The sequence below is a fragment of the Dama dama genome, chromosome 4 (genome assembly GCF_033118175.1).
Source record: "Dama dama isolate Ldn47 chromosome 4, ASM3311817v1, whole genome shotgun sequence".
In the NCBI taxonomy this organism is placed as follows: domain Eukaryota; kingdom Metazoa; phylum Chordata; class Mammalia; order Artiodactyla; family Cervidae; genus Dama; species Dama dama.
Window position 1 is genome coordinate 34,369,474 of NC_083684.1, and position 18,885 is coordinate 34,388,358.

Here is an 18,885-nt window from a genome sequence, read left to right on the forward strand (position 1 = left end):
CAGTCACCTAGTCATGTCTGACTCTTTGCGACACAATGGACTGCAGCGTGCCAGGCCTCCCAGTCCCTCACCATTTCCCGACGTTTGCCCAAGTTCATGTTCATTGCATCAGTGATGCCATTCCATCATTTCATCATCTGACACCTTCTTCTCCTTCTGCCCTCAGTCTTTCCCAGCATTTGTGTCTTTTCCAATGAGTTGGCTTTTCACATCAGATGACCAAAATAATGGAGCTTCAGCTTCAGCATCAGTCCTTCCAATGAGTATTCAGGGTTGATTTCCCTTAAGATTGACTGGTTTGATCTCCTTGCTGTTGAAGTTACTTTCAGGAGAGTTCTCCAGCACTGTAGTTCGAAGACATCAATTATTTGGCATCTGCCTTCTTTACGGTCCAGCTGTCACAACCATATATGACCAGTGGAAGACCATTACCTTAACTATATGGATCTTTGTTGGCAGAGTAATAATGTCTCTGCATTTCAACACACTATCTAGGTTTGTCATAGTTTTTCAGCCAAGAAACAGTCGTCCTATGATTTCATGGCTGCAGTCGCCATTTGCAGTGATTTTAGAGCCCAAGAGGAGGAAATCTGTCACTACTTCCACCTTTTCCCCTTATATTTGTCATGAAGTAATGGGGTCAGATGCCATGATCTTAGTTTTTGTTTTTAATATTTAGTTTTAAGCTGGCTCCTTCAATCTTCTTCTTCACCCTCATCAAGAGGCTCTTTAGTTCCTCTTCACTTTCAGCCATTAGAGTGGTATCATCTGCAAAGTTGAGGTTGTCGATGTTTCTCCCGCCTATCTTGATTCCAGTTTGTAACTCATCCAGTCCAGCATTTCTCATGATGGGCTCAGCATATAGGTTAACAAACAGGGTGACAGCAGACAGCCCTGTCGTACACTCCTTTCTCAATCCTGAACCAATCAGTTGTTCCATACAGGGTTCTAACTGTTGTTCTTGCTTCTTGACCTGCATACAGGTTTCTCAGGAGACAGGTAAGATGATCTGGTATTCCCATCTCTTTAAGAGCTTTCCACAGTAAGAACATTTGGTAATAGTCTTACCAAAACATTTTTTAAAACTTGTATTTCCTAGAGTAATTGGTCTTTTCAATTGCAATTATAGGGTGATCACTATTGAGCATTGGAAGGCAAGAAACAGCACAGTAAAGTGACAATGAGTAAAACCTTGAGGCTAAATAGATTCCACCACTCATTTAGCTACTTTATGTTTAGTCCTTTTTTAAAGTTATTACCTGTTTTTTTTTTAATTTATTAAAGTATAGCTGACTTATAATGTTGCATTAATTTCAGGTGTACAGAAAGTGAATCAGTTATACTTGTACATATATTCCTTTCCCATATAGGCCATTACAGAATATTGAGTAGAATTCCCTGTGCTATGCAGTAGGTCTTTATTAGTTGTCTATCTTATATATATTACACTCAGCTACTTTATTAACTCAATAGCCATCATTAATTTATTTAAGTTTTCAGACTCTCAGTTTTCATATTTATATAATGAATATAATGGCCACCGACCCATTCCCCAATGCCTTAGTGGGTAAAGAATCTGCCTGCAATGCTGGAGATATAGGAGATGCAAATTCAATCCCTGGGTGGGGAAGATCCCCTGGAGAAGGAAATGGAAACCCACTCCAGTATTCTTGCCTGGAAAGTTCCTTGAACAGAAGAGCCTGATGGGCTACAGTCCATGGGGTTGCAAAGAGCTGGACATGACTGAGCCACTAAACACCACATAATAACCACATCTAGCTCATGAGATTATTCTTAATATTAAATTGAGTCATTTTATGTGGTATGCTTAATTTAAACAATACCTAATATAGAATAATTATTCAGTAAGTATTAGATGCTTTTTTTTTTAAGTTGTGGTATTCTTGCTTTTACAGTGTGGTACAACAAAATGAATTAAGTATATGTAAACATATATTAGGTATATGTAAACAGTACTTTGGCCACCTCATGTGAAGAACTGACTCATTGGAATAGACCCTGATGCTGGAAAAGATTGAAGGCAGGAGGAGAAGAAAACGACAGAGGATCAAATGGTTGGATGGCATCACCGACTCAATGGACATGAGTTTGAGCAAGCTCTGGGAGTTGATGAAGGACAGGGAAGTCTGGCATGCTGCAGTCCATGGGGTCGCAAAGAGTCAAACACAACTGAGTGACTGAACTGAACTGAACTGAAACATATATCCCCTACTTTGTGGCTCTCCCTCTCCCTACCGCCCCCGTCTCGCCCATCTAGGTCACCAGGGAGCACCGGGCTGAGCTCCTTGCACTGTTTAGTGGGGCCCCACTAACTCTCTGTTTTACACATGGCGCTGCACATAGGTCAATCCCCATCTAACTATGCATGCCCCCTCCTCTGGGCCCACATATCCCTTCTCTATGTCCGTGTCTCTATTTCTGCCTGCAAATAGGTTCATCTGTACCATTTTTCTGGATGCTGTTTTTTATGTTAATGAAAGATAGAGATTAGAGAAACTATTTCATTGAGGAAAATTATCAGCATGTTCTCCTCCAGGTCAAATGAGTGGGTCTTCTGAGAACAACCTAGAAAACTGGAATTTGGGAGGCAAGTTATGCCATCTCAAATATCTGTGAGAATATACTAAAGGAGATAAGATAAAACAACAAGGCATAGTAGTAGTAACAGTAGTAAAAAGACAGAGGTCCATTGTGAGGAGTTCTGCTACAAACCTTGCTTCACTGTAGTGGGTTTTGCATATGCCAGAGTATCTCACCTTGAAATGAACTCAGTACAAGGTGATAATAAGCAAGATGACCAAGCATGAGGGTCTGTGTGTGGGGTTAATAAGGAGCCATATGAGAAACTGCAGTTGAAATTTGCATATGAGCTAGGGAGATACTAAGAAACTCCCCCAAATAATTTACCTTAAAGTGAACCAGAGTTTGAATGTTTGTCAAATTAAGAAATTTCCAGTATCAATTATATCTGGTCATTCAGGGATGTTTTTTAACATGTTCTGCATATCTCAGCACTAGCCTAAAAGTATCCAGCTGCAGAAAGTAGAAATAGGAGAAGGGAATTGAAGAGTGAAAAAAAAGGTGAGAAAACAGTTTAACAATAACAACAACAAAAAGATGGAAAAAAAAAAAAGAAAACAAACAGAAAAAATATATTGTGCTACTCCTAGCCTCCTCTCCAGTTGGAAGGAAGACTTTAGATTTGGGGCTAGATTTGAAAAAGTAGAAAGAAATAAGTTAGCAATTAAAATTCATATTATGAAATCTCAATTTTTAGAAAAAATGTGGTAAAAATTCATTTTTAAAGTATTGAATATGTCAACACTAAGTAGATGAACAAAGTGTCAATAAAGCACATCTTTGAGAACCTTGGGTCTGCCAAGTTGTAGAGTCTGAATTAATATTTTAGATTCTGGTTGACTTTCAGTGCTGAGGTACAGAGATTTTCTTTGTTTGAAAGTTCTTTGTTGAAACAGTGACTTTCTGACTGTGGAAGACTCTAATGCTGGTAAATAGAAGAGAAGGGCACCAGGGTTATGCTCCTCTCTCTTTTATATTATCTTAGATATTCTGAATTATCCTCCAATTTGAAAACCAGTCCTAAAATTTAATAGGTAGTAGAACTATTTGTGTGATTTATCTTTTTAAAATTGCAGTGGCATTTTTACTTTTTTTACAGAATCATTTTACTTTGCCCTTGGGTGCCAACACAATGTGTCCTTTAGATATATAAATTTGACAAACTGGTTAAATAGAACGTTTCTTTCTCCATAAAATAATGGCTTCTGTATTAACCACTTAAGCCTCTAGGCAAGTAACAGATCTCATTTCTTTAAAAATGTGGGGCTTCCCTGGCAGATATCAAACATTCTTTGTGAATAAACCTCCCACTGATGGGGAAGTCAGATACCCAGAGATGGTATCATTTCTCTTTGGACTAGTTTGAAATGAGGGTGATTTCACTTTACAAGGGAAGAAACAAGTAAGAACATTTGCAATAGTAATAAACTTTCCCTGATGTTATCACAGCACCAGTAGGAAAGTTAAAAGAGTGCTGGCTTAGGAGTCAATTAATTTTGAATTTGAATATTACATTTGGTATTGAAAAGCTGTGTCACTTTGGGCAAGTCACCTATCTCATATTGGTTTGAAGCTATTCATTTATTTGAGGATAATTACCAAAAAAAAGTTTCGGGTTTATTCACTGGCACATGTTAGGTTAAAATGAATTTATGCTTTCCTCTTCCTTTATATTTAACTTTCCATTGTATCAAAATAGAGGCAACAGATACAAACAGTTTAAAAAATAAATTAAAAAAGACAATAAGCTGCAATTTAAAAATACTCTTTTCAAAGATGAGGTTCCTCATTGCTGCTTTTCCATTGCCACAGGCACTTCATTCTTAAAAAGCTCAAACAATATTTACTGATCACCTGGGAGGCATCGCAGCACATGAGGAGACAACATGTGCTTTGTGTTTGTATTCAGCTATGCAAGCAAGAGCACGTAAGTTTTATGTTTGAATTCACGGTATCTTGTTTTTTTTGTTTTAGAGTAAATATTCCAAATACTGGTTTTATGAAGATGAAATAAAATAATAAGAGCAAGGTGGCCACAGAGGAAGCACTTAGTGATAATAATAACTTCCATTCATTAAATGCTAAGTAATGTGATAAACATTGTCAACATTATTAATGAGGATTCATTTTGATATCTGAGAATTAGGAGTTTAAGGTAAAGTAAGACGATTAAATAGTTATAGTACAAAGAAGTTTGGCGTCACAGTGACTCCACTGTCCATTTGATCGCTGACTTATCTGAGTCACTAGTCCCTTATCTAGAAAAGAGGATGACAAAAATCCACTTGTCAAAAATATTGAATTGAATTTAATAACATACATTCAACATATGCATTTTATTTAAATGGTTGCTAACAATATATGTTGATCATTCCATATATTCATGGCATAAAATAACAACTCTTACTTTCCCATTAAGTTGAACCTCTAATGCCTTTTAAGAAGAAAATTCAGTTTCCTTCTCTTGAGAATCCTCCCCTTTAAACTGTCCCCAAATATTCTAGATTTGTTCTGTTCAAAGTTGGATTCCATTCTCTTCCAACAGCAGGTTATAGAGAAAACCCAAGTCTGTTCAGTTAATTACTGTCAACATTGTTTGCTATTACACAGGGTCGCAATTGAATGATGGTCCTGCACACTCTGATAGATGATGCTTGTCTGTTTGCTGGCCCAGATCCCTGTGCAGACCATGATGAATTCCCAAGAGAAGATGATAACATGCCCTCACTACTGGGTCATGCCAAATGTTTCCCAAGACACTTGGCTTGCCGAGGTTATAGTTCTTGGCAACCCATTTTTTGTTATCATGTATATAGATAGCAGCCTTCCAGAACCAATGGGTCAAGGCAAGAGCTTCTTTCTCATCTTATTCTTTCCAGTGACTTTCTCTTTCCAAGGAATAAGAGAGATACTCAAAACACAACAGAATTTACTATACTCTTCGCTTAGAGAAAGGCACCCTACTTGCTTTAATTTTCCTTAGATAGGAAAGAAAAGAAAGCAGTATAAACAAACATATTAGTTGACATGTTGATATATTCTGTCTACTGCTATGTGAACTGTCATTTGAAGCAACCCACAGACTAGCACCTGGCTTATAATTTGCTTTGTCAGATAGTCTATGAAATGGGAAAGTATTACAATGCACACATCAGATAAAAAACTGAGCTAATTTACTACCTCAAAAAATGGAGGCCAATGCAAGAGGACTGTGAATTTTTTTCTGAAGACCATATTGCTTAGTAATAAGGAATATGTGCTTTCTGGCACATTTGTTATTGAAGCCGGTTCTATTCAGTCAGTTACTGGGTGAATCAGATGGAGAAAACCCCTGTCTTCAGTGAAGAACCAATGAAAAGTTCTAAGCCAGAAAGAATATGGCTGGATTTGTCCTTTAGAAAGCTCATTCTGGAAGTTGAATAGAAAACAGTAGTTCAGTTAAGAGGCTCTTTCAGGTAGACATCAGAAAAGCAAAGCTATGGCTAAACAGAGAACTCTCTTGTTTCTATGTAGGAAGCTACAGAAACCTGAAATAATTTGGGGAAAGAAGCAAATTGTCTATAACCTTAAATAATACAACCAAAATTTTAAATAGGATTTGGGATATTCTAAAATCAGTGTAGAAGTAACAACAACTCATTATGCAATTCATTAGGAGCTTGCACCAGCATTTGAAACATAAAACACGGTTATCATTGGTTAAGTGGAGTTTACCTCTGGTTAGCAGAGGGAGAAATAAACTTTTGGAAAACAACAGAGCATGCAGCATGATAAAGATGATATTTCAGCATTTTGAACCTTTGAATAAGAGGTCAATAAATGGCTTCAGGAAATTTACTAATTTTTTGAAAAGAGTAGAGAGTTTTGTTTCACACAATATTCAAAGAGTGCCAGTATGGATTAAATAATGTAAAATGAAAATGAAGCCTAACAGTATTAGAAATAATAAGTATTTATATAATCATAGTATTCAAGGTGTCTGACCAAGACACCAAAATCAGAAAGCAAATGGAAAAAAATTGATAATTATTTAAAATACTTGTATAGATGTGTCTATTTATGTATATATAATGAGAAAGTTATAATAATGAACTTCATGTGTAAAAAAAGTTCTTTTTAAGTCAATAAAAATAATACAAACATCCAATAGCAAAATAAAACCAAGTAAATTAAAAAAGAAATATAGTTTAAAAAATAAACAAACAAAACATGTAAAGTCCAGAATTTCTCCAGTACATGTAGTCTAAGATATTTAGAGGAAGGTAGAGATTATTAAATAGCCCTTCAAAAATTTTTAAATAATATTGTCCATTATTTAAATAGGTGAAGGGAATTAATTTTACAAAATTTCAGAAGTTTTATAAATGGCAGTTTTCTACCAAGGTTAATTTGGTGTTACCTATAAGATTATATATAGAAATACACATTGCATTGTAGTTTAAATTTGAAGAGAGAGACCAGGGGGAGCCAGTTATTCAGGCAAGTGATAAAACGTAGTTGAACTAAGCAGAGGAGACAGATTTGCAACCTAATATCAGCTACAGGTATAATAGGACATTGCTGGATACTCATGGGAGCCATGGAGAAAGACTCCGCTTCTCATCCACCCAAAGTAAATACAACTCTACAACACTGATGAAGAATTATGAGTTTACTGCTCATTTCATGAAGAACTGAGGGACAGGCTTTATAATGTAGTCACTTAATAAAAATCATCCAGTTGGATATTTCGTTTGCCTTCTATCCCAAAGAAATTAAATTTATCCCCTTAATTTGTTCCCAAACCTTCTAGGAGCAAGGCCTTTGTATCAGTTTTTCCATACTTCTTTCCCAGCTCTTATATGACCTCTGGCAATGTGGCAGTGACTCAAATCCTATATGCAAATGGAAACACACCAAAGTGACTATCCTTTTCATGTTTGTATCCAGGAGCATTTAAACCCCTGATAGCTTATTAAACTTTTCACTTAAAAAGAAGGCTGCACTCTCCATTGAAGATGGTGAAGGGATTTTATTCTCAAAGAACATAATATTTTTGATCCATTTTGTTGCTTAGGAATTTATTTTAAGAAACTACTCTGGAAGTACATTAGTATTTCTCTGTAAGACCTTTTTCGTTTTTTTTGGTGAGGAAAAGCAGGGAATTAAAAGTGTTGTACACGGCCATAATAAGATAGTATATATATAAAAATTATAGGTATAGCATATAATATGTTGTGCCATCATTACAAATAATATTTTAGAATATATTTTACACATATAAAAGAAAGGGTAAGGGGTTATTCTGAAGATTTTTATTTTCTGTTATTGTTTTTGATGTTATCTGTGACTGATAATTTTAAGATCAGTTTTCTTCAGCCTTGTTTCATGATGTTGAGGGTGGTGATTTATTCCCAAATTCCAATCAGAAAAAAATCTATTGCTTTTGAATTCTTCTTGACGTGAAGAATGCTGGGCTCCTGAATGCACACATACATATTGTGACAATCTTGCAGCTGCCACTGGCACTTTTCCTTCTATAGCCAATTGTAAAAATGCCCAGAGAGATTAATAATGCATTATAATTTTGGTAATTTAGATTTTTTTTTTCCAGTATAAATTACACTGTTACTTTCTTACCAATGATACTTGAATGGTTCTTTGGTTTTTAGAAGGAGGAAACAGATATAACATGTATACAGATTACTGTATATTTCCTGCTTTGATTTTGTAGGAACTTTGAGGTATAATTCAGAGGTATTTATCCTATAATTAAATAAGTCTAAATATTAATTTCATTCTATCTGACTTATAATGCAATCCAGGGTTGAAGGAGGCAAATTACATCATTCAAGAGGATTGCAAACAGATGTGAGAAGGCAGTTACAGGTAGAAATGTTGAGGCCGGAAAGACAAACTACGTGGCCATGGTAGGAGAAAATTCAGAGACATTGGATTGCAGTCCAGTGCCCAGTGCAGTGTTCCTTCTCCAGACTTTTTCAAAATGTTAATGCCTTTGCTGTAGAGAACAGAAAAGAACCATAGCACAGGTAACCACTCCCTTATCCATAAACTAGGTTTACACAGATCGACTTGATCTCTTTTGTCTCTTAGTCTCTGTATTAGCTTTTCTGTATAAGTGCCGCCTTACTAGGCATTCAATATTTATAAGATAAATTCAAAATTTCTGGAATATATACTCATATATGAAAATATAAATAAAACAAAATAATAAATGAGATTTCATTTTAATAACCAAACTTGGCCTTCAGACTTCATGTGGCTGTGGTGATTCAATAAAAATTTCTAATTTCGAAGGACCCAATATGTAAAAGTTAAATAAAAAAAGACATAAGGCAGGTAATCTTAGTAGTCATATTTTTAAAAATTGATTACCTATGTCCAGTTTATTTTTCAGGTGAACTTTTCCAATCACTTTGAAAAGACTCAGAAAAAAACTCATAATATCATTTACTGGAGAAATCTATCAGTTTTTTCAATTAACCTGGGGAGAATTGACACTTTTATAATACATTGTTCATATTTAGAATCATATAATATCTCTACAACTAATAAAATTGACCTTTATATTGCTTCATAAAGTCTCAATTTTTAGAACCAGATTATTAATTTTAGTTAAGCTTATTACTCAGCATGTATTCTGAAGTTTTTATATTTTATATGTCTGAGTGAATCTCATTATTATATAATCTAATTACTTATTTCAATGTGTAAAATGTTATATTTTAAGCAAACTTTCTTATTAATTTAATATTCTTTTCCCAGTAGAATGTCTGTGTTTCTGTTTGTCTGATAGACAACTATATCATTAGCAAGCCATGTAAATGTTGTTTCTGTCTTTCTAAATTCTACTTTAGTTCTTTTCTAGTCACTCTTGCAACAGAGATAGTAAGCCCTGATTCTCAAGGAAGCCATTCTATTTAATGGTTACAAAGCAATAACCCTGAAAAAATTAAAAATAAGAGTTTTGGGGTTTTTTTGTTCTATCGAAAGCCTTCTCAGTCAATTGAATATTGCTAAGGGTTTTACTACATCAAGCTTTCATGCATGTGTGCTAAGTCACTACAGTCATGTCCAACTCCTTGTGACCCTATGAACTGTAGTCTGCCAGGCTCCTCTGTCCATGGGATTCTCCAGGCAAGAATACTGGAGTGGGTTGCCATGCCCTTCTCCAGGATATCTTCCCAAGCCAGGGATGGAACCCACATCTCTTAAGTTTCCTCTATTGGCAGGCAGGTTCTTTACCACTAGTGCCACCTGGGAAGCCCACATTACGCTTATCATCTATTGAAGATCTTACCCGAGAGCAAGACTTCTTCCACCTTCTAAGGCATGATTATAAGATAAATTGTTTCCAAGGAAGGATGAATGTCCAAAGTAATTTCCAGTAAATCAAGAACACATGCATATGTAGCCATTCATTTGTTAAACATAGCATTTGTAAACCAGGTACTGTGTATGCACTGTAGCAGATATATGTTATTCGAAGACAAACACAAAATGCCTTCCATAGCTTCAAGTTTGGCCCACTTGTAACCTGTTAGTACTATCCTGGAAGGATGATTGACAGTAGGGTTTCTCAGTGTTGCTGCACAAAAGAATAACCCACCTAGCTTTAAAATAATTCTTAGAAAATTTTACTGATTCTTGGTTGCTCTGATTTGGGGCCTGGATGTCCTAAGATTCATTATTCCTTGAAAAGATCAAGATTTTATTTATTTTTTGAGTAGTTTTGGGGACTTATAGAAAAACTGAGTGGAAAGTACAGATACCCATGTACCCCTCACCCCACACCTAAATTCATTATTTTTTAAGGAAGAGTGATCAGGATTAAATGTAAGTGTCTTAGTTTAAAACTGAACATCTAAGTTCCTCCCTTAGAAAATGTAAACATATAGAAAAAAGTTATGATTTTTCAGTACCATTATCATGTTCTTACACATAAAACATCTTGGTAAGTCTAAAGGAGAGGTCAATGAAACTGTAATTGCCTTATTTCCCCCTGCCACTGCATGACTGCATGTGAGGAAGAAAATATGCCAAGATACTAGCAAGTACTGGAATGTAGAGCATATGAATGAGGTTGTTGATTTCTTTCCTCTTTACTTTTCTAATTCTAAGAATCCTTATGCTGTTGAAAATACCTGTGGCACTTGGCACTTGTTAAAAGAAGGCACTTAATGTTAAAGTAGACAATAGCTGGGGTTTAACAGGAATATAGTGTTTAATCCTCTATTTTAAATTATTAACCAAATTCTCCATCTTAGAAAGAATATTTTTTGCCTTGGATCCAATAAAAATCATAAGAAGACAGTGCAAATGGTAACTGTTGTATGTGGATTATAGAATTAGTATAAATATGAAAAAAGAAGACCAGAGGTAACAAAAAATAATGGTTAACATTATCCCTGCTGATTTTGTGGCCAAATGATTTTTTTAAATTTATTTATTTTAATTGGAGGCTAATTACTTTACAATATTGTGGTGGTTTTTGCTATACATTCACATGAATCAGCCATGGGTGTACATGTGTTCCCCAACCTGAACCCCCTCCCACTTCCCTCCCCATCCCATCCCTCAGTTTTATATTTATACTATAGACCATGCTGTCTCACATTAAATTTAGGGTCAGAAGTAAGAGTTATACTTACTTTCTAGGATCATGTCTCTATAAGTATCCTAGGGCAGCTGTAACAGATTACCACAAACTAGATGACTTAAAATCAAGATAATTCATTTTTTTCTTAATCCTGGAGGTTGGAAGTCTGAAATCAAGGTGTAATCAGAGCTATACTTTCTCTGAACACTCTAAGGGAGAATCTGTTCCGTGACTTTCTCTTAGATGCTAGTGTTTGCCAGCAGTCCTATAGAAGCGTGACTCTAATGTTTGCCTCCCTTGCATTATGCCATTCTCTGTGTGGTTGTCTGTATTTTTGTTTCTTCTCTTATAAGGAAGCAAATTAAATTGGATTAAAGGCTCATTGTATTCCAGTAGGACCTCATTTTAACAAATGGTATCTTTATGTGCTTATTTCCAAACAAGGTCACAATCTGAGGTTCCAGGAACAATGCAAATTTTAAGGATACATATCCAACTGAGCACAATGTCTTTAAATAAATGCATCCTTAATGTTTCATATATTGTTCTGGGTGGGATGTTGTATGCCCTCCCCATATCCTTATATTGAGCCTTAACTCCCAGTGTAAAATTAACGGTAATTTGAGCAGAGACCTTCAGGAGGTAATTAGGGTTTGATAAGGTCATGAGGGTTAGACTACACATATGATTGGAGAAAGGGCCATGGGATTACACTGCAAGGTGTCCATCTGCATTCCAGAGGGGCTTCCCAGAACCCAACCTTGGACCAGAACTCTAATCTCAGACTCTCAGCCTCAATAATGTAAGAAAATAAATGTGTTCTTTAAGCCACTCAGTGTATTATATTTTGTTGTGGAAGTCTCAGCTAAGATATATAGTTTTCATATTTTATATAAGAGGAAACAATCATACCTATCTTTAGAATTGTTCGAGATGGCATAAAATAAACATAGGCTTGTTAAACAGAATCTATAGAAGTAATGAGGACATCAGGGAAAGGAGGTCAGTTCAGTTCAGTCGCTCGGTACTGTCTAACTCTTTGCAACCCCATGGACTGAAGCACGCCAGGCTTCCCTGTCCATCACCAATTCCCGAGGCCTACTCAAACTCATATCCATCGCGTCGGTGATGCCATCTCACCATCTAATCCTCTGTCATCCCCTTCTCCTCCTGCCTTCAATCTTTCCCAGCATCAGGGTCTCTTCAAATGAGTCGGTTCTTTGCATCAGGTGGCCACAGTACTGGAGTATGAACTTCAGTATCAGTCCTTCCAATGAATATTCAGGACTGATTTCCTTTAGGATATACTGGTTGTATCTCCTTGCAGTCCAAGGGACTCTCAAGAGTCTTCTCCAACACCACAGTTCAAAAGCATCAATTCTTTGGTGCTGAACTTTCTTTATAGTCCGACTCTCACATCCATACATGACTACTGGAAAAGCCATAGCTTTGACTAGACAGACCTTTGTTGGCAAAGAAATGTCTCTAGTTTCTAATATGCTGTCTAGATTGGTCATAGTTTTTCTTCCAAGGAGCAAGTATTTTTTAATTTCATGGCTGCAGTCACCATCTGCAGTGATTTTGGAGTCCAAAAAAATCAAGTCTGCCACTGTTTCCATTGTTTCCCCATCTATTTGCCATGAAGTAGTGGGAATGGATGCCATGATCTTAGTTTTCTTAATATTGAGTTTTAGGCCAACTTTTTCACTCTCCTCTTTCACTTTCATCGAGATTCTTTAGTTCTTCACTTTCTGCCATAAGGATGGTGTCGTCTGCATATCTGAGGTTATTGATATTTCTCCCGGCAATCTTGATCCCAGTTTGTGCTTCATCCAGCCCAGCATTTTACATGATGTACTCTGCATATAAGATAAATAAGTAGGGTGATGATATACAGCCTTGACATACTCCTTTCTCTATTTTGAACCAGTCTGTTGTTCCATGTCCTGTTCTAACTGTTGCTTCTTGACCTTTATACAGGTTTCTCAGGAGGCAGGTCAGGTGGTCTGGTATTCCCATCTCTTGAAGAACTTTCCATAGTTTGTTGTGATCCACATAGTCAAAGGCTTTGGCATTGTCAATAAAGAAGAAGTATATGTTTTTCTGGAACTCTCTTGCTTTTTTGATGATCCAGTGAATGTTGGCTATTTGATCTTGGTGCCTTTGCCTTTTCTAAATCAATCTTGAACATCTGGACTCTCACAGGTCATGTACTATTGAAGCCTGGCTTGGAGAATTTGAGCATTTTTTTTTTTTTTTTTTTTTTTTTTGCTAGGAAAGGGTGGGACAAATTGAGAGAGTACCACTGATGTATACTATACTGTGTATAAAATAGATAGCCAGTGGGACGCTGCTGTATAGCACAAGAATCTCAGCCCAGTGCTCCATGATAACCTAGATTAAGTGGGATAGAAGTGGGCAGGGGTTTTGGAAGGAAGCTCAAGAGGGAGGAAATATCTATATACTAGTGGTTGATTTAAGTTGTTATACAGTAGAGACCAACACAACATTGTAAAGCAATTATCCACCAATTTAAAAAAAGAAAAAGAAAACGTAATGAAGGACTGTTGCATAACTAACTCTAGGATGTGTTCTAGGCATTTGAAGATAAGGAATAAAAGAGTCCTAAATTAAAGTGGTTGGAGTTTAGTTTTCACAACCTCCTCAGTATCCTCATATTAAAAAAGAAACACAGTGAATTGCCCCAGAGAGGAATAATGAGCATTAAAGAGATGATATACTATGAAGCACCTGTCTTTAGTGGGTACTCCATGCATGTGTGTGTGCTAAGTTGCATCAGTCGTATCTGACTCTTTTCAGTCCTAACAGACTGTAACCCGCCAGGCTCCTCTATCCATGGGATTTTCTTTTCTTTATATAGATATATGTTTATTTATTTTAAATGGAGGCTAATTACTTTACACTATTGTAGTGGTTTTGCCATACATTGACATGAATCCACCACAGATGTACATGTGTTCCCCATCCTGAAACCCCCTCTCTCCTCCCTCCCCATCTGATCCCTCTGGAACATCCCAGTGCACCAGCTCCGAGCACCCTGTATCATGCATTGAACCTGGACTGGCAATCTATTTCACATATGATAATATACATGTTTCAGTGCCATTCTCCCAAATCATCCCACCCTCGCCATCTCCAACAAAGTCCAAAAGACTGTTCTATACATAAGTGTCTCTTTTGCTGTCTTACATATAGGGTTATCATTACCATCTTTCTAAATTTCATATATATGCATTAGTATACTATATTGGTGTTTTCCTTTCTGGCTTACTTCACACTGTATAACAGGCTCCAGTTTCATCCACCTCATTAGAACCGATTCAAATGTATTCTTTTTAATGGATGAGTAATATTGCATCATGTATATGTACCACAGCTTTCTTATCCATTCGTCTGCTGATGGGCATCTAGGTTGCTTCCATGTCCTGGCTATTATAAACAGTGCTGCGATGAACATTGGGGTACATGTGTCTCTTTCAAATCTGGATTCCTCGATGTGTATGCCCAGCAGTGGGATTGCTGGGTCATATGGCAGTTCTATTTCCAGTTTTTTAAGAAATCTGCACACTGTTCTCCATAGCAGCTGTACTAGTTTGCATTCCCACCAACAGTGTAAGAGGGTTCATTTTCTCCACACCCTCTCCAGCATTTATTGCTTGTAGACTTTTGGATAGCAGCCATTCTGACCAGTGTGAGATGGTACCTGATTGTGGTTTTGATTTGCGTTTCTCTGATAATGATTGATGTTGAGCATCTTTTCATGTGTTTGTTAGCCATCTGTATGTCTTCTTTGGAGAAATGTCTGTTTAGTTCTTTGGCCCATTTTTTGACTGGGTCGTTTATTTTTTCTGGAATTGAGCTGCAGGAGTGGCGTGTATATTTTTGAGATTAGCTCTTGTCAGTTGCTTCATGTGCTATTATTTTCTCCCATTCTGAAGGCTGTCTTTTCACCTTGCTTATAGTTTCCTTTGTTGTGCAAAAGCTTTTAAGTTTAATTAGGTCCCATTTGTTTATTTTTGCTTTTATTTTCAGTATTCAGGGAGGTGGGTCATAGAGGATCCTGCTGTGATTTATGTCGAAGAGTGTTTTGCATATGTTTTCCCCTAGGAGTTTTATAGTTTCTGGTCTTACATTTAGATCTTTAATCCATTTTGAGTTTATTTTTGTGTATGGTGTTGGAAAGTGTTCCAGTTTCATTCTTTTACAGGTGGTTGACTAGTTTTCCCAGCACCACGTGTTAAAGAGATTGTCTTTTCTCCATTGTATATTCTTGCCTCCTCTGTCAAAGATAAGGTGTCCATAGGTGTGTGGACTTATGTCTGGGCTTTCTATTTTGTTCCATTGATCTATAGTCCTGTCTTTGTGCCAGTACCATACTGTCTTGACGACTGTAGCTTTGTAGTAGTGCCTGAAGTCAGGCAGGTTGATTCCTCCAATTCCATTCTTCTTTCTCAAGACTGATTTGGCTATTCGAGGTTTTTTGTATTTCCATACAAATTGTGAAATTATTTATTCTAGTTCTGTGAAAAGTACCGTTGGTAGCTTGATAGGGATTGCATTGAATCTATAGATTACTTTTGGTAGTATACTCATTTTCACTATATTGATTCTTCCGATCCATGAACATGGTATATTTCTCCATTTATTTGTGTTCTCTTTGATAACCCTAAAGGAGATCAATCCTGCGTGTTCATTGGAAGGACGGATGCTGAAGCTGAAACTTCAGTACTTTTGCCACCTCATGTGAAGAGTTGGCTCATTGGAAAAGACCCTGATGCTGGGAGGGATTGGGGGCAGGAGGAGAAGGGAATGACAGAGGATGAGATGGCTGGATGGCATCACTGACTCGATGGGCATGAGTCTGAGTAAACTCCGGGAGTTTGTGATGGACAGGGAGGCCTGGCGTGCTGCGATTCATGGGGTCACAGAGTCGGACAGAAATGAGCGACTGAACTGACTGACTGACTGACTGACTGATTTCTTTCATCAGTGTTTTATAGTTTTCTATATATAGGTCTTTTGTTTCTTTAGGTAGATATATTCCTAAGTATTTTATTCTTTTCATTGCAGTGGTGAGTGGAATTGTTTCCTTAATTTCTCTTTCTGTTTTCTCATTGTTAGTGTATAGGAATGCAAGGGAGTTCTGTGTGTTAATTTTATATCCTGCAACTTTACTATATTCATTGATTAGCTCTAGTAATTTTCTGGTGAAGTCAAGAATGAGACAAACTCATTCTATGAGACCACCATCACCCTAATACCTAAACCAGACAATGATGCCACAAGAAAAGAAAACTAAAGGCCAATATCACTGATGAACATAGATGCAAAAATCCTTAACAAAATTCTAGCAAACAGAATCCAATAGCATATTAGAAAGATCATAGATCATGACTAAGTGGGCTTTATCCCAGGAATGCAAGGATTCTTCAATATCTGCAAATCAATCAATGTAATACACCAAATTAACAAATGGAAAGATAAAAACCATATGATTATCTCAATAGATGCAGAGAAAGCATTTGACAAAATTCAACATCCATTTATGAAAAAACCCTCCAGAAAGCAGGAATAGAAGGGACATACCTCAACATAATTAAAGCTCTATATGACAAACCCACAGTGAACATTATCCTCAATGGTGAAAAATTGAAAGCATTTCCCCTAAAGTCAGGAACAAGACAAGGGTGCCCACTCTAACAACTACTATTCAACATAGTTTGGGGAGTTTTGGCCACAGAAATCAGAGCAGAAAAAGAAATAAAAGGAGTCCAGATTGGAAAAGAAGAAGTGAAACTCTCACTGTTTGCAGATGACATGATCCTCTACATAGAAAACCCTAACATGTCCATGGGATTTTCCAGGCAAGAATACTGGGGCGGGTTTCCATGCCCTCTTCCAGAGGATCTTCTCAGCCCAGGGATCAAACCCACATCTCTTATATCACCTGCATTGGCAAGTGAGTTCCTTACCACTAGTGCCACCTGGGAATCCCAGTGGGTTCTTCATTCTAGTTTCCTCTCCTTTCTAGATATTATTATGAATGCAGATTTTTTGTTTAGTATGTATTTTATTTTCCCATGCTCTATCTATGTATGCCTCAAATGCAGCATATTTACAGCTCTAGTTCTTGAATTTCAGAACACATTGTCCAGTCTGATGATATTCAGTAGTATTCCACTCACTTTAAGTTCAAAGTATTTGTCCTGGCATTGAAGATAAAATATAATCTAACCCCTAGGTAACTTTTACACATTAACTTTTAGAGTCTCTTGATCCAGAAAATCTAAGATTCTTATGATTCCTCTGTACTTCCTAGAATACTCCTTAATCCTTGACTTTTATTACATCCTCCCCTCCACCTGAAATGTGTAGCATTCACTGTAGGATTCAACACTGAGCAAGATGACCATTGTGCCTTTTTTGGGACTTTAGGAAACGCAGATAATTAAACAGGGAATTATAATGAGACCAGGTTAAGAGAAGTACAGTAGTCTGGGAGTTAAAATAGGGCATGTAATCCTGGCTTTGTGGAGACCATATTGGATTTCTGATCTCAAGGAAGAGGACATAGTGGGAGATAGATGGAAAAATGAGGATGGATCATACAAAGAGTACAACATGTATACAGATCTCTAAGGATACAGTTGGACTTTTAAAATAAAACTGAAAGAAATTTTTTCCAACAGAGCATAGAATTTGGGGGAGAAAAAGTGTAATAGTCATAAGTGATGAGACTGAAAAGCAAATGAGTCACTGAATTATAAAAATCATAGTGAGTCAAATTAAAGGGTTTACTACTCTGTATTTTAGATCAATGAAAAGCTGTTTTTTCTCTGACTAATTAGCAAATAAATTAGTCAGTGCCCTACTTACTGAGGCTCTGATTATGTTATACTCTTTTCCTCAATTTTCTGTTCTCACAGATATGCTGACTTCTACATTCCACAGTAAATACTTGCTAGATGGTGTTATAGTATCAATGAATGACAAAGCTATTCCAAAAAGGAACAATCGACTTCATTTATTTGTAGTCAGTCACTTAGGTGATCATTACCCATAGACTTAAGTGGTAAAAACTCAAAGTCAGCACATATTCTCTACACTATATGAGAATGCTCTTGTAAAATTTTGTTGAATTGTCAAATAGAATTGGCCAAATAATTTGTCTTTCTTTTCACTGAAGAAGGGCAGCTAAAGAGTTGAAATCCTGAAACATTTAAAGCAGCAATTTGAGCCAGCTTTGTTCACCTTTCAAACAAAGTTCCAATTTGATAAATAAAAAGACACTATCTGATTTGCAAGGAAGAGAAATTAATAAATCTCAGTGATAAGGATACCAGTGCATCAACTCTGAGAAAATCGTGCTTTCATAAATAGACTAACATCTAAATAAGGCTTCAGTAATAATTCAAATAGAAAAATAAACCTAAACAAACAAACAAAAAATAAAAGATAATAAAATATAATATCACTTTTCTCAGAGCAATGAAAAAGCTAAACCAAATTAAAATGAAGGATATGATTGAAGGTTTGTGTTAGAATTAATAAAAGGAAAACACCAATATCCAAAGTTGTATATGCTATCATAAACTTCTTTATATCTATGGTACTTAGGTTTTATTTGCTCTCTATGCCTACATTCTTCCTGAGATATTTTCCCT